Raw genomic sequence first — 14,985 nt, 5'->3', positions numbered from 1 at the left:
AATCCATAAAGGTTCTGTGGTTTGGAAAAAGTTACACTGGGACCAAGGGGTGGGGATATTGACAAAAGACTCTTACAAAGAGAGAGCTTTTGGATATACAAACTCAAGACACTCTCACCCCTTGGTCTCAATGAGGGCTTCTCATACACATCCTTCATCTCAGATTGAGACAGATGTCCCCTTTGTAAATATCTGTAATATTGTATATTTGTAAATATTTAGATACGCCTCATTCACACTTTTATGTCTGTATAGCACTTTGGATTCTGTATACCTGTATGCTGTTGGTTTTCCTCTTTAACCTTTACCTTTATATTATAAGTACCAGGGTACCCTCGACTTTGACACCTCAGTTGTGTATCTCCAATATCCATATAAACATACCCTTTAACTTCTCTCTAAATACACAATAAAGTTGTCCAAATTTTAGGGTATATATTTTTCTTGGATTTGGAATATGTCACACTGCCTTTGATAATAAGTAGGATATGTCCAAGGTTTTAAATAAAAACATTTCCCATTAGAAATTCGTTCCTTTTGGGGTACGAGTAGAAGACATATCCAACTATTAGTCCCTCCTGTTGGGGACTCTATCGGGCACTTACATATGTGTGAGTATATGCCGTTCTTATTTTCTATGGGACGGCTGGCTGAGGTTCATAGGGGTCATAACTATGTATACATCCAATCACTACTTCTTTGTCGGGAATGACTGGGTGGTTCTGATCATAGAGCTGTATGATCAGATACCATACTTATCTCCCATTATGTGGCTGACTGAGAGGCATAGTGTTTAGAGTTACTGTGGAGGACAGCTCACAACTGGATTTCACAATGAAGCCATCAAGGGATGATGTGCACATTGTTGTATGCAATTAGATGCCGTTCTCAAGTTTCTCTGAATGGCTGGCCGAGAGGCATAGGGTTTACATCTACCCGGGATTACAGCCAATAATCAGAGAGGAACGGCCTGACTGTGTCTCCACCCAGGAGGCGTGTCATCCACGTACATACTACCCGTAGATTGGACGACGCCCCACGTGGGAGTTATCCAATCCGATAAGCCTTACAGGGAACCAATCCGCTCATCTGAAGTAGCGGTCTTGTGTTCCATCCACCTGACATGGAACCCCTCTATCAACCGGACCTATTAAGGTAACACGGAAACACCTGAGGGAAATCCTCTAAGTCGTAGGTGATTGGCTACAGAAACCTTGGTATTTTTGGCGCCTTTCATATTTAAGGGAGGTTAGTTACTTCATTCACTTGGTCCCTGACGAAGGTGCATTATCCGAGCACCGAAACGCGCGTCGGGCGTTTTTCTACTATTATTTTGCTGTTCTCACATGGGCACTATTTAGACACTTTGGGTGTTGAGCACCTTGATGATGCTCTATATCACCACCTTTGATTTGATTTAATTTATTTTCTTTTTTTCCCTACTATGACTATCTAGCTAGCTTTACAGGGAGAGAGGCTTTATAAAGTTACTTTCAGTGCATTTGCCACTGACTTTCTACTTCTGTACTATATTTCTCTCTCCCTGCATTGCCTGATTCCCGCTTCCATTATTAGGACCCCTGGTGTACAGGTGTACTCTCTGAGTCTTTCTATTTTGGACTCCTATGTACCGGAGGAAGGGGGGCTGGGGACCTATATTATACTATTGAGTTCCAGGTCGAAGTTCCAGCTATATTTATGCAATTAAGGACTATATGGCTGTGGGGCTATTAGGGGTTTGGATACTTTCTTTTTAACTTTGTTTCATTAAAGGATTTATTATTTTTATTATTTTTGTATCCCATATATACCTCTGCACTTTAATTTTAGTGCATTCGTACCGTACCCCGTTGTTTGCCATTCAGTAGGGATAAGATCTCCTATATATGTGTATATTTCTGTGCGAAAGCACTTTACTCTCTGTTTTGGGCGCTGGAGCCAACTAGCACTATATACTGTTTATTTTTCCAGTAGGCTATACTTATATCCAGGGGATACTTGGGGTCTCTTAACTGGTTTTAGTTGGAGGCCCTCTAGTACCTTTTTGCTTTTGTTTTGTTATTATTCGATTTAGGGGTTAAGCCCCAGGAGACCCCTGGAGTCTCCGTGCGGTATACAGGAGAGCGTGGTCAGACTGTGACTGTCCCGGTTGGGTCTAGTTATTCCGTCTGTCCTTCGCTACCTGTTTTCTGTTTTTCTTGCTTTAGTATTATAACAGTTTGTCCTAGCTGGCAAGTATATAGGTTATATTGTTTACTATTATTTGGGCACTTAGGGAGATATAGGGAATAGCCAGTGTCTGCATGCTATTACTCTGCTTCTATACTCTTCATATAGCCCTCTAGTGTACTATTTCTGCACTTCAGAAATTTAGGTTACCGTTATACACACTGAGCAAGCCATTTTTGCCTACACAGTAGTGACATGGAGTATTTATATATATTTGATTCTTGCTTTTTTTTTTCATTTGTAGTATATAACATGCTCCTTAACCCGTTAAGGATGGAGGCAATTGTACAAAACAAAACCTTCAATTTGCCCTTGATGTCTGTTCAACAGTAATTCACCTCTTACATATTAAGTGCACCCATACTTATATCATATTTATATATGAAACATAACTTTATAGGAATAAAGACTAAATTACAATGGCAGGTAAGTATTCACACATCCTGCATCCTTAAGGGGTTAATCATTTATTTCACTTCTAGGTATCACTCATTTAGATTTTGAAAGTACATATTAGTAAAAAGTGATGTTTTAAAGGGACACTATAGGCATCCAGACCACTTAATCTCATTGAAGTGGTCTGAGCGCAGTGCCCCTGTCCCCTTCACTATGAAATCTATTTTATGTTGCAGGGTTATGGCATCTAGTGGCGGTCTACAGATGGAAACGGGCACCTTTTCTCACCTTTGGTGAACATGTCCAGCTATCACTGTTTTTTACAGAGAAGTACATGCAATGAGAAGTGTAGTCGTTTCTAATACTTTGATATTATAAGATAGGTAGATAAGAATTGCACTCACATTTATTGGAGCCTAATGGTTGACTCCTTTAAACAGCATGGAGTGGCATGATCTCCACTTCAATGATGTGTTGGTGGTGCGATGCCTTCTTCATGTATATATGAAAGACAAAAAACTACTATATAGTGCACAATGTGTGTGAGGTAGGCAAAATAAATAAAAATCCACTTATTAGCTCTACAGCAAAGTAAGGTTTTGCTCACTCCATAGGGTTTTAGTGGTATACTCCCTGGAAGCCCAGGAAATTGGTGGAATTCCAAAATCAGACAGGATGGTCCAAGATAGTTAGAATAAAATATCTATCTTTATTGAGTACAATAAAACATAAGGGTACTAAAAATAACACTGATGTGTTTTGCCTCAGAATAGTTTTTTTTTCAAAGTATTCACATGTAATTATTTATCTAAAACAAACTTTAAAACAGTAAAAGAAAGGATAAAACTTTAAAATGAAAAAAAACAGGATACCCATGGAGAATTGGTAATATGTGTACCATTTTTAAAGAAAATATGAGTGAGCAGGCAAAACACATTTATTTTATTTGTTATGGGATTCATATTCAACTGTAGGGTATAACAGAATGGCACAATCATAAATCAAAACATGGTGACAAAGGAAAACATAAAATGTCCCCTATTTAAAAGTCTGCATACCCTTAGTTCTTAATACTGTGTATTGCACCATTTAGCATCATTGACAGCGTGCAGTCTTTTGTAATAGTTGTCTTTGAGACCCCTAATTCTTCCAAGTGGTAAAGCTGCCAATTTGTCTTGGCAAAATGCTTCCAGGTCATGCAAAGTCTTTGACCGTCTTGCATGAACTGCACGTTTGAGATCTCCCCAGAGTGGCTCGATGATATTAAGGTCAGGAGATTGTGATGGCCACTCCAGAACCTTCAGCTTTTTTCTGCTGTGACTTCTGGAGAGTCAGCCATCCTTGTGTTTAGGATCATTGTCATGCTGGAAAGTCCAAGAGTGTCACATGAGCAGCCATCGTGCAGAAGAATGAAAATTGCCTTCCAGTTTTTTCTGATAACATGCTGCATTCTTCTTGCCATCAACTTTTACAAGATTCCCCATGCATTTAGAGCTCACCTCCCCCTCACCCTCCAAAGCATCAGTGAGCCACCACCATGTTTCACAGTGAGGTTGGTATTCTTTTCATTATAGACCTTGTTGACCCCTCTCCAAACATATCACTTATGGTTGTGACCTAAAGCTCTATTTTGGTCTCATCACTCTAAATTACAGTGTGCCAGAAGCTTAGAGATGTGTCAAGGTGTTGTTGAGCATAATATACACAGGCTTTTTTGTGGCATTGGTGCAGTAAAACCTTCATTCTGGCAACTCAACCATGCAGCTCATTCTTCTTCAAGTATCGTTGCATTGTGCTCCTTGAAACAACCACACCATCTTTTTCAAGAGCAGCCTGTATTTCTCCCGTGGTTACCTGTGGGTTTTTCTTTGTATCCAGAACAATTCTTCTGGTAGTTGTGGCTGAAATCATTCTTGGTTAACCTGACCTTGGCTTTGTATCAAGAGATCTGTAAATGTTCCACTTCTTAATAAGTGATTGAACAGTACTTACTGGTATTTTTAAGGCTTTGCATATCTTTTTATATCCTTTTCAATCTTCATAAAGTTCCATTACCTTATTACACAAGTCTTTTGACACTTCTTTTCTGCTCACCATGGCTCAGTATCTAACCTGCTTTGTGCATCCAGGTGAGGGCTAACAAACTCATTGACTATTTATACACAGACACTAATTGCAATTTAAAAAGCCACAGGTGTGGGAAATTAACCTTAATTTGTCATTTTAACCTGTTGGTGTCACCTTGTGTGTCTGTAACAAGGCCAAACATGCAAGGGTATGTAAACCTTTGTTCAGGGTCACTACCACCTGTACGCTGATGACACCCAGCTATATCTCTCCTCCCCGGACCTCTCCCCTGCCGTCCTGCAACGTGTCACTGCTTGCCTTTCTTCCATCTCTGACTGGATGTCCTCCCGCTTTCTGAAACTCAATCTCTCAAAAACTGAGCTCCTTGTCTTTCCTCCTCCTAATACTGATCCTCCTCTTTCGCTCTCCCTCCAAGTTTGTGGTACCAACATCAGTCCATCCTTGCAAGCGCGCTGTCTTGGCGTCATACTTGACTCTGGTCTCACCTTTGAGCCTCACATCCAGCATGTTGCCAAATCCTGTAGATTCCATCTTAAAAACATAGCCCGCATCCGCCCCTTTCTTGCACCAGATACTACCAAGGAGCTTGTCCATGCTCTAGTAATTTCCCGCATGGATTATTGTAACCCTCTCCTGATTGGTCTCCCCAATAGCCGTACTGCACCCTTACAGTCCGTAATGAATGCTGCTGCTAGATTGATTTTCCTCTCTAGTCGTTTCTCTCACACCTCACCCCTCTGCCAGTCCTTACATTGGCTTCCTGTATGCTATAGGAGTCAATTCAAGGTACTAACTCACACCTATAAAGCACTGAACAACTCTAGCCCCTCTTATATCTCCTCACAGATCCATAGGTATGTCCCTTCTCGGTCTCTCCGTTCTGCCCGTGACCACCTCCTGTCCGTTGTCCGCACTCGTACGGCCAACTCGCGCTTGCAGGACTTCTCACGGGCGGCTCCCTTCCTATGGAATAGCCTGCCTACCGCCATCAGACTCTCCCCTAGTCTTGCATCTTTTAAGAAGTGCCTTAAAACCCATCTCTTTAGGAAAGCTTATGGCCTCCAAGACTAACCCTTACCTCTTGCCCTCTCCTGAAGGGCAGCCCACCTTATTTGATTGTAAATTCCTGTCCTAATGTGTTTTACACCCCACCTCCTATAGAATGTAAGCTCGTTTGAGCAGGGTCCTCTTCAACCTATTGTTCCTGTAAGTTTATTTGTAATTGTCCGATTTATATTTAAATCCCCCTCTCATAATATTGTAAAGCGCTACGGAATCTGTTGGCGCTATATAAATGGCAATAATAAATAAATAAATTTGGGTGATTTCTGTTATCATTATGATTTAAATTAAAATAACATTTTTTGCACGATCAGGCATATTTTCAAAATCAATGTCAAATTGAAACATTTCTGCCAGGGTATGCAAACTTTTGAACACAACTGTGCATTACGTTTTTTGAGTAACCATTAATTAGATATTTTTTTTTTGCTATAGGTCTTCTGAGATTGGTTGGATTTAAATTCAAATGTTTTAAAGTTACTTTTGTTTGTGTTTTTACATGTTGTGCAACTTTTGTACTTATGGAAACCTTTTTTGTCCAGTAAAGTAGAAGAGCAGGTAGCTTTTCTCAGTGTAATTTTTGGTGAGTTAAGTTTTTAGATTCAAAGCTCCTCTGAAGATAACTTTCGGCTTGTCTGTGATAATGTTTTCAGTGCATCATCCTCTTTTAAAATATCCAAATTTTCATAAATTATTTTTTAAGTTTTTTACTTCACGTTTTTAGTAAAATCAAGTATGATGGGTGCTGTAAAATGTAACCTTGTATAGTTTTTTTCCTATAGAGTTGACTTATATCAAAGATAAGATTGTCTATTTTATCAACATCATATTTTTCTCCACTAGTTTCTTTTGTAGAGAATGTGTTTGTTCCATAAAGGTTTCTTGGTTAGTACAGTTTCTTTTTATCCGGAATAACTAGCTTTTATGGGTACTTTTGGGGATAGTGACAGATATTAAAACCAATAAAAGTGTCTACAGATTTAAATTATTTAAAAAGTGAATTTTTGTTTGCTAAAAGCTATGTTTAATATAATGCCTCTGTTATTGTGATTTAAATAATTGAAAAAATCATTGAGGTCTGTGCCATTCCAGATACAAAAAATAAATCATTTGTATGTTGTGTTTATCATTATATCTATGTTAAAGATTAAATAAAGTAGCTTAATTGTATTACACCTCTGGACCTACCCTGTTTTTTTTCCTTGGAGTTGGACTACCTATTCTTTCGTAGAGAACATACCAGCCAGCACTGTGGACTGTGAAAAATCGATATTTTGCTCCATGGCAGGAAGTAACACTTCACCATTTTATTAAATGTTTTATTATCAACAAACCGTACAAAATTTTTTATTTCTTGTTTTTATTTGCATATATTCTCTATTGGATTGCCTATAAACAAACATGACCGATAAAATACTTAATGCTGCTTTCTGGGAGGCAGTTGTAATTGCATTTCCACTTCTATGTTTACTTTATCCCTATGCTTTTATACTACACTAGATTTGGATTTGTCTTGTGTTTATTTTTCATAACCCTTGGTGCATTTCCTAGTGATCTACAATACCTTTAAAGGACCACTATAGTGCCAGGAAAACAAACTCATTTTCATGGCACTATAGTCTTAATAGGTCCCCACCACCCTCATGGCTCCCCTTCTGCCGGGCTGAAGGGAGAAGAAGGGGATAAACTCTTACCTTTCTCCAGCGCCAGGCTCCCTCAGCGCTGGGGACTCTCCTCCTCCTTCGGACGTCATTGGCTGAATGCGCATGCGTGGCAAGAGCCGTGCGCTCATTCAGTCAGTCCATAGGAAAGCATTCTCAATAATTTCCTATGGACGCTGGCGTCTTCTCACTGTGAAAATCACAGTGAGAAGCGTGTAAGTGCCTCTAGCAGCTGTCAAAGAGACAGCCACTAGAGGCTGGATTAACCCTAATGTAAACATAGCAGTTTCTCTGAAACTGCTGTGTTTACAGCTGCAGGGTTAACCCTAGATGGACCTGGCAACCAGACCACTTCATTGAGCTGATGTGGTCTGGGTGCCTATAGTGGTCCTTTAAGGATATCTCCAGGCAGGTATTGTACCACCTAGATGCATAAATCAGAGATACTACTAGGTCTGCATAATGTAAGTGCATTTCTTAATTTTCGTCATCCGTCTAAACCAAAGTTACTACAATATTTTTGACACTTTTACTCTTTTATTAGATATCCTCCACCACGTTTAGAATCTCCTTAGGTGCTACTCCTTTCCTTCATCACAAAAAAAGTAGTTTGCTGTAAACAGGCATATATTGTAGTATATAATAGTAGTAGTAATAAAAAATGTAAATATAGCCAAACACCGCTATTTTAAAATGGGAACTTATTAACTAAATTTGTAATTATAATTAATTGGAAATCAATTTAGGACTTGTAGGCATAAACTACTTTTTTAGGAATATTCTCCAACTCAGTTACAGTAAAAACCTTACTATATTAGTCTAAAGTTTGCAATTAAGCTTCCATGTCATTACAATTCAGTAGTTAGTGAATAAATCCCTTAAATTGCATAAACAATCACAGTGAACAGAAAGCTATCATCTCCTGAAAGTACTCATTAAACTAGTTGAGTTAGATTATCTGAGATGAAGCTCACACTTTCAGATATAATTAGTTATGCACATGCAAGTAAAACTATCCTCAATTAATGAGTTATTTTTAAACCTAAGCACAAGAATCAACAGGTGCACCATCTTCCATGACCTGTGTAGAACTTCAAACATGTGGTCTGGTTATGTCAATTCCAGGTTTATTAAAAAACACTGTGGTGCTTTTTCTGTTGATCCAGTTAAGCAAAAAATCTGTCAGTCATATATCTTTTATTTTGTTACATAGTTACATAGACAGACAAGAGTCATGGGTCCATCAGTCTTTCTCACATCTTTTTTTTGCTGCTGATGCAAGAGAAAGCGAAAATATAAGTTTGACGTGCTTTACAATTTTGCAGGAAACTATGAAAAACATCCTTTTTGAAGACAGAATAGCAGTAGGATCTCAAAACGTTATTACCCCTCAAATTAAAAAGTATATCATATTTTTGCTAGTAATCATCCAGTTGCTGTTTAAACACATGCACAGACTCTGATAAACCACCTCTTCAGGCAAAGAATTCCATATTCTTATTGTTCTTATTGTAAAAAAAACAATACACTTTCCTTTGACTTAGACTAAATCTCCTTTCTTCCATTTTGAAAGTGTGACATCGTGTCCTAAGTCTAGTACTATTTATTATAGATTTCAAGACAATGGTTTGTATTGGCCACAAATATATTTGTATAATGTTATCATATCCCCCCTGAGCCATTTTTCTACACTAATCAGATTTCAATTTGTTAACCTTTCTTCCCAACTGAAATGTTCTATTGCTTTTATTAATTCCTTCTTTGAATATGCTTCCCAAAATTGTACAGCATATTCAAAGTTATTTACAAAGAGACAAATTTATATAGCAGTAAACTTATATTTGCATACCGATAAATAAATAACCCTTTTCATACATGACAATACCTTACTGGCCTTAAGAACTGCCGATTAATATTGCACATTGTTGCCTAGTTTGTTGTCTATAACAATTCCCAAATCCTCCTAGTGTGTTGTTATCCCTAGCTCACTACCATTTATAGTATAAGTTGCTTGTGCATTCTTTGCCCTCAAGTAACTTTGCATTTATCTACCTTCAATTTCAGATGCTATATGAGTACCCAGTCCCCCAACAATTGTTTAAAGAATTGTTTCTGTGCAGGATTTCAGACTTCAGAAATAAATAGATCACATGATTTCCGTAATGTGTATATATTTTTAAATACAATTTAAAATCTGAATGCTCTAAAATTACTTTGAATTGCAATTACGTAATATAAAGAGTAGTGGGGAAATCTGAGAAAATACTTGGATATTTTATTGCTATGCTTCTTTTAATTTTATATCGTCTTCTCGCAAGCCTATCTTCTTCTGTAACTCTTATTTTATCATTATGAAATAACAATTATTGTCCACTGCTTGCCGTACAACATAGAGTTGGAAAATGAAAACAAGTTTCATTTATATACTATAATGTGTGCAGCATAACATATTTATGCAAGGTTCATAGAAAGTTCATGTTTAATAGAAATCTGCTACTTACTGCAATTTGAAGACTTTCCCATCATGCTTTAGCAAAGGCGTTTAACTTAAGAAACCAATACTATTCCCCTTTAAAATGCTTTAATAGATTTTAAAAAGATATGCTTATTGATTTCTACAGAAATGAAAGCCCAGTTTTAATGGTGTAGTCCACAGGTTTCATTTTCTGTATAAATAATTAGATCGATGTAGAACACAATTTTTTCTCTATTGTAAAATATTTGGTTTACATCCTTCTATAAGAATAGCATTATAACAATCCTTTGGTTTAGAGCCAAGTTTAAGATGACTTTTCTTTTCATGTTGCTTTTTGTTACAAGGTATAATAGGTTGATAAACCATCAGTTGAAGAAATCTTGCACAGAAATTAAACACATAAAACACTCTTCACAAAATTATTTCTACCTGAAACGCTCACATATAAAGAAAATGGCAATTACATTCTGATAAATTTTATTCCAGGAGTGTTGTGCTGTGTCTGGGGGAGCTTGGCAAAAGACAATCTGCATGGGGATTCAGGACGAATTTAGATAGAATTGACCCATAAAAAGATAAGTTTAATATGCAGGCTTGACACGCAAGTACATGTGGATAATTCAGATGTCTAATAAATGACAACTGGAATTGTAAAAATTCTCACATACAGCGTATCACACAAGGTAAATTGCAAGTGGAACCCATTTACTCCAGTGATGTATTTAGCTATTTTTGCTGTACTTATCCAGCTAAGAATATGGATGCCTGCCAACAGTTGCAATTTTGGCAGGACAGTCATTATTTTTGTCTCATATCCCACTCTCTCTCGAGGTCCCTGGTGTCCCACTTTTGGGGACAGTAGAGTATTGTCCTTAACCAACGTAGCATAAACACATCATTAGGCATGCTTGCTCTATGTTCAGGGCACCATAACCATTCAGGACCCTGAAACAGTATTCCCTGTCCTGCCATCAGTGGGTTGGCCTTGTAAGATCTGCAAGTAACATGGGCTGACTTGCCCCCTTGGAAAGTGGGTTCATGTAATTTTGGATGGAGCCAGTGACATGATCCTTTCCCCAAACCCTTATTATTTATTTACTTTCAACTAGAGTTATGTGACTATATATTGTTTATGTGTATGTGGTGGCTGACTCTGTGAGTGAACCTGTATTTGAATCTATTTTTATGTGTAAATTGTGTAAATGACTGCACATTTAAAGGGACACTATATTCACAAAAACAACTCTACTCTAGTTTATTGAATTGGCTTTGGTGCATAGATCAGGCTCATGCAGCCTTACTGCTCAATTCACTGCCATTTAGAACTTAAATTACTGTTGCTTCTGTTTATGCAACGCTTGGCACACCTCTACTTTGACTGACACAGCTTGCATGGAAACAATATGGTTTCATTTTCAGTCATGTTACTTAATTTAACAGTTTCTATCTCCTGCTCTGTAAATGGAACTTTAGTCATACATAAAAGGCTTCTGTAGGGTCTAGAAAGCTATTAACAGAGTAGGAGATGAGAAATTCTAAATAAAAACAGAATTTGCTATAAAGAACGTATAAACATTAGATGACTCTTTACAGGAAGTGTTTAGGAAGGCTGTGTAACTCACATGCAGGGAGGTTTGCCTAGGACTGTATAAACAAAGTAATTCAACTCCTAAATGGCAGCAAATTAAGCAGTGAGACTGCAGGGCCATGATCTATACACCAACACTGCTTTGTTAAGCTAAATTTGTTTTGGTAACTATAGTGTCCTTTTAATATAAATTATGCGTCAATGTCTACATGTGTAATAGGCATGTATATATTATTTAGTTTCTGTGTATGGTGATACAAATATGTCATCCTCTCAAGGACTTCATGCACTCTCACTCATACAAAATTATACAGTCACACAAAAATACAGACTTACAAACTTATATGTACACATTTGCATAAAGTAAAGGAGGTAAGCCTGTGATATCATAACTCTGATCCCTACTAACAGGAGCTGTTCTATGTAGCTTATGCATGCCCACAGACTGGTTCCCACTACTCCACCAAAAAAGGGGGATCTGGGAATAGCTGATGACCAGCTGACTTGAATGGGGCCTCTTGATGCTAGTCATGAAAGGTGGCCTTGAATGGGGAATAGATCACAGATTGGATGGCTTATTGCTTAACTGGGCAGACTAGATGGGCCGAATGGTTCTTATCTGCCGTCACATTCTATGTTTCTATGTTTCTATGTTTCAACTTTCAAAATCTCCAAGAATCCAATGTATCCTAGACCCCATAATGAGGTTGAAATGTACAGACAATTTTCAATATAATTGTCTTATAAAATAAAATGTAAATCTTTTATATGCATATCACATATTAATTATGTTAATCACAATCAAAGCAAAACAGTAGGATTTATAACTAAGACCTAGTTCATGTAATATATTGTATTGCGCAAAAAGGAACATATTATACCTTGTAGAAATGTGTCACAAAGATCTCTCATATATAATACATTGTGTTATTCATGTTGGAAATAAAATATTATACTTGACTTATGGTTGTAAAGATTGCGGACATCTGCCTAAGGCCATTTTTGGTAACATTGCAAACCATGCTAAATTGACATATGTTAGCACAGCAGGGAGCTCATTGGTCATGAATAGAAATCATTAATCACACTAGTGTATGTCGATTACAAGTGAAACAAGGTTTGGTGGAAAAAGCACCATGCTGTTCTGAGTACAGTGGTAAAAGCAGTATATAAAGTAATACATAAAAAGAATATAACTAATTGCATCTCCACTACTTTTTAAAGGGGGATTGGTAATATTAGTGTTTCCGTTTTTGCCAAACTGAAAATGAAACAAATGAAATCATAATTGCACTAAATATTTGATTTAAGATCAAATGTGTTGCTTAAGTTCTTGAAGCATGTTTATTAATGCAAAATTGCAGCTTTGACATGAACAAAACAAAATCATTACACTGCAAATGGAATCTGCAGTCAAAACTGTCTTAGCAACTTTTAGCTTCTTTCGCAAAATTGGAAAGGTCATAGCAGCTTTCCTGTAAAAAATGATATGGTTTCAGAAAGTCTGTCCCACTAAAAATGCCAAAAAATGTCTCTTAAATCTTGAGAATAATATTGGTTTTATATTTAGTGATCCATTTCAGCTACATGGCTCATGAGTAATCTTATAAAAAGCATAAAGAAAGTACACAATAACTAACTGATCGCCTATGACTGTTTGTTTTATGTGGTTGTTTTATAATATAATAATTATGGATATATATATATATATATATATATATATATGTGTGTGTGTGTGTGTGTGTCTATTTGAAGCAGTTTCAAAGACAGCAAATTCATGGTAACTAGAGCTGCAGCTGCTCTGGGACTCAAGCCAACTCAGCCAATATTGTGGTCTTTTTCCTGAATTGCTGCTGGCGTATAAACATAGAATTGGATGGGAGAAAATAACCAACTGGCTCATCGAATATGCCCTGTCTACAAACTTCATTTTTATTCTCAGAGGCTGGTTTGATCACACATGGATGCTTTACTAGTTTCCTGGGACACATGCCCCTGGTTGTGGCATTTGCAGAAGAAAATTATAAGGAAAGCATCATAATTACATTTTGATGGCAATTGCAGTTTAAACCCCCAGATCATACATAAAAGCAGCTCACAAATGAAACAGTCAACCTACAATACACTATTTTAGCTTTATGTAATAGTAAGCAGCTTACTTATAGCCTTGTGGGGTTATATTTACCAAAGCAGAAGTAACATTTGCTATTTCTGCGATGAAATTCATAATACCAATAATATATTCTAATAATAATAATAATAATAATAATAATAATATAGACCAGGGGTTTTCAATTAATTTTTCCTGTGGAACCCTTTGGCATGAACATTGTGGAACCCCTCCCCCCAGGGAAAAATAAATAAGAAATTGTGCCATTTTTTGTATGTGTCAGTGTGTGTCAATGTGTGTATATCTGTGCTTGTATGTGTCAGTGTGTGTCAATGTGTGTATATCTGTACTTGTATGTGCCAGTGTGTGTATGTGCATATCTGACACACAGATACACACATCTTCACACAGTGCGTGTGTGTATGTATGTATCTGTGTGTCAAGGTGTGTGTATCTGTGTTTGCATGTGACTGTGTATCAAGGTGTGTGCATCTGTGTTTGTATGTGTATGTGCCAGTGTGTGTATGTGCATATCTGACACACAGATACACACACACTGGCACATAGATACACACATCATGACACACAGTGCGTGTGTGTGCATGTATGTATCTGTGTGTCAAAGTGTGTGTATCTGTGTTTGCATGTGACTGTGTATCAAGGTGTGTGTATCTGTGTTTGTATGTGTATGTGCTAGTGTGTATGAATCTGACACAAAGATACACACACACTGGCAGATAGTGGTACACAAATACACATAGTGACACAGGTACACACACCTTGACACACAGTGTATATCTGTGTGTGTGTATGTATCTGCGTGTCAAGGTGTATGTATCTATGTTTCAAAGTGTGTGTATCTGTGTTTCTATATGCCGGTGTGTCAAGGTGTGTATATCTGAGAGTATATGCACCAGTGTGCATATCTCTGTGTCAGTGTGTATCTGTGTGTGTGTGTGTTTATGTATCTGACACACAGATACACACACACACACACTGGCACATAGTGGCACACATATACACACATACACACACCTTGACACACAGATATACACACTCAGATACACACTGACACATACATCTTGAGTCACAAATACACACAGTGACATATACACACACTTGCACCCACAGATAAACACTGGCATATACACACACTGGCACACTCAGATATACACACACTGACATACACGCACACAGGCACATACATACACACTGATACACACTGGCACATACACACACACACTTAGATACACACAGTGACACATACACAAACCTTGACACACATATACACACACTGACACACTCAGAAACACATACTCTTTGACAGACACACATACACTCTCACTGACAAACACACATACTTTTTGACAGACAT

This window comes from Pelobates fuscus, chromosome 4 (assembly GCF_036172605.1).
Source record: "Pelobates fuscus isolate aPelFus1 chromosome 4, aPelFus1.pri, whole genome shotgun sequence".
Lineage (NCBI taxonomy): Eukaryota > Metazoa > Chordata > Amphibia > Anura > Pelobatidae > Pelobates > Pelobates fuscus.
This window is presented reverse-complemented; position numbering follows the sequence as displayed.